Below are 2864 nucleotides of genomic sequence, written 5' to 3'. Positions count from 1 at the left end.
AAGGGAGGAAATAGAGTGAAAGTTAGAGAATACACCACAAAACCATGTATTGCTTAACATAGATACAGGTTGTTACATATAAAATATTTATATATAAATTTATATACATGGATTAATATGCATGTATTTCTTCATTTCTCAGCTGAGGTGGCCCACAAGTAATAACATTGCACAGCAAGAAGCACACCTACTGGCCAGATCTCAGTTTACAATACCATTGTCCAATAAAAGGAAACAGGGCTCCAAGGAGAAATTACTGGTTCTAGGAATGGGAAGGAAAAATTAATAATGCACACATAAGCTTGACAAATCTTGTAATGCCAGAAATAAATGAAGAAAGTAAAATAATAATAATAACAAAATACACCATGATTGGGGTATATATGAAAGCCAACTAATAATGTTCCAATAGACAAAGCTGGAACAGTACGAGCCACAAAATAAATGAAATAGTATTAAATTATAACCCAAAGTAATACCTGTATTTAAAATTATTTCCTGAGTAAGTTCCTAGAATATAAAATATAATCTGTTAAAACTGAAAAACATGTTTTTAACTATTAATAATGTATTTATATTTGTTAATAAATTATACCAGACCTATCACATGTGTGTCAGAGTTAACCAATAGAAGAAAATAGATGTGGCTGAATGGGAACTTTTGGCTCTGTATCCACAATTTTTAGTAAATCCAAAAGTGTTATTAAAGAAGAAGCTTCTAAAAAACCAAAATTCCCTGGCCTGCTTCTGCTGAATTATATAATAATTTCTGGCCCATCTTTCCACAGTTACTCTTATACCTTGTTGACATGGTTACAATTCTTTTCAGGCTTGAAAAATCTTTGTCTCCCCACCACCTAATGCAAAATAAAGCAAGGCTGACTAGAATGATGCTCTCCAATATCAGAAAATCCAATAGGACTAGCAGGTAGTGATACTCAGAGCAACAATTAGAACTTCCAAGTCTCCCAGGTGTCGATATTTTTGTCTCTGACTTTTAGATTCTTCTCATAAGTTTTAAATAGGTATTCAATTTTTCCATTTTCAAATCAGAAATGTGCTCTCTTCTCCAAACTGTCACCTAAAATATAGAATCTCTTTGCAGCAGAATCTCAATTTACAGCCTATCAATAAGAAGCCCTAGCAGGAGATTTAGAAGTAGGTGAGAAGACTATACTTTTATTCTCTTAAAGCAGCAGCAATCACTATCACTGATATGTGGCCAATGTTGTTTGCAGCACCTTCTGTACTTTCTCGCACTTCAGTTCTATAAACAGTTGAGCTTATAGGCTGTGGTTTCCTAAGAATTATGAAGTTATCTAATCTTTTGAATTCTAATGGTAGTTTTTCCTCACTTGCAACTCTTCATTCTGGCAAAGATATATAAGTATTTACTTATATAATTTAAGTATTCAATTCTGAGGCTCCGTCTAACATATTTTGGACATGTTGTGAGGAGAGACCGGTCCTTAGAGAGGGACATCATGCTTGGGAGGGTGGAGGGACAGCGCAGGATAGGAAGGCCCTCTATGAGGTGGATTGATTCAGTGACTGGGATAATTGGGATGGGAGTGTCAGAGACAGTGCGATTGGCACAGGACAGAGCGGAGTTTAGGGCTGTTGTACATAGGGTCGCTATGAGTTGCAGGCGACTTGACGGCACATAACAACAACAACAACAACAATTCCTTATATTAAAATTCTTCCCTTCAGAAATGCCTTTTTGTTGATATTGTTAAATGTCATTGAGTTGACTTTGACTTAGAGTGACCCTGTGAACAACAGACCTACTCCTTGCTCTATTGTGCACCATGATCACAATATGCTTAAATTCACTGTTACAGCCAGTTTAACTCATTGACATCCTTCTTCTCTTTCTTTAACCCCCTATTTTTCCCAGCATGATGTCTTTTTTCTAGGGACTGGGCTCTCCTTACAACATGCCCAATAAATGTAAACTAAAATTTCATCTTTGCCTTTAAGAAGCATCCTGGTTGCACTTCCTACAAGAAAAATTTATTGTTCTTTTGGTAGCTCAATATTCTTCTCCAATACCACAATTTAAAGTCACTGATTCTTCTTCAGTTTTCTTTATTCTCTGTCCAACTTTTAGGATCTTGGGAAAATATTGACAATATCTTAGCTTGAATCAGGCACATATTAGTCTTTAAACTGATATCCTTGCTCTTTAGCACTTTAAAGGGTTTCTTGACAGCAGATTTTTCCCCCCAGTGCAGCATGTCTTTTAATTTCTTGCTTGCTGCCATCATGGATGTTAATTGTAGAGCCAATTTAAATGTAACAACTGACAGTTTCAGTAATCAGAATTGTCTTAACTAATATCTAACAAGAAAGTAAAACCTATCATATGGGTAAACAATAACCTCTTCAACAAATGGTGCTGGCAAAACTGGACTGCTACCTGCAGAAAGCTGGAGGAGGATCCACACCTCACACTATAACCAAAACTCAACTCAAGGTGGGTCAAGGAAATAGGGATAAGCCCCTAAGTCATAAAGATCAAAAGAAACAAAATAGGACAAAACTTACAAGGCCTAGCCTAGGGTATAAATAGCCTGGCAAATACAGACAGCAATGCACAACCAGGAGAGGATAAAATTGATAAAGAGGACCTTCTAAAGATTAAATCCTTGTGCACATCAAAAGCTTTTACCAATGTTGTTGTTGTTGTTATGTGCCACTGAGTCGCTTGCGACTCATAGCGACCCTATGTACAACAGCCCTAAACTTTCCTCTGTCCTGTGCCAATCGCACTGTCTCCGATACACCCATTCCAATTATCCCAGTCACTGAATCAATCCACCTCATAGAGGGCCTTCCTTCCTGCGCTGTCCCTCCACCCT

This window comes from Elephantulus edwardii, unplaced genomic scaffold, assembly GCF_000299155.1.
Source record: "Elephantulus edwardii isolate Elephantulus edwardi_28Jun2011 unplaced genomic scaffold, EleEdw1.0 scaffold00119, whole genome shotgun sequence".
NCBI classification, from domain to species: domain Eukaryota; kingdom Metazoa; phylum Chordata; class Mammalia; order Macroscelidea; family Macroscelididae; genus Elephantulus; species Elephantulus edwardii.
The sequence above is the reverse complement of the archived record's forward strand: the minus strand, read 5'-3'. Positions refer to the sequence as shown.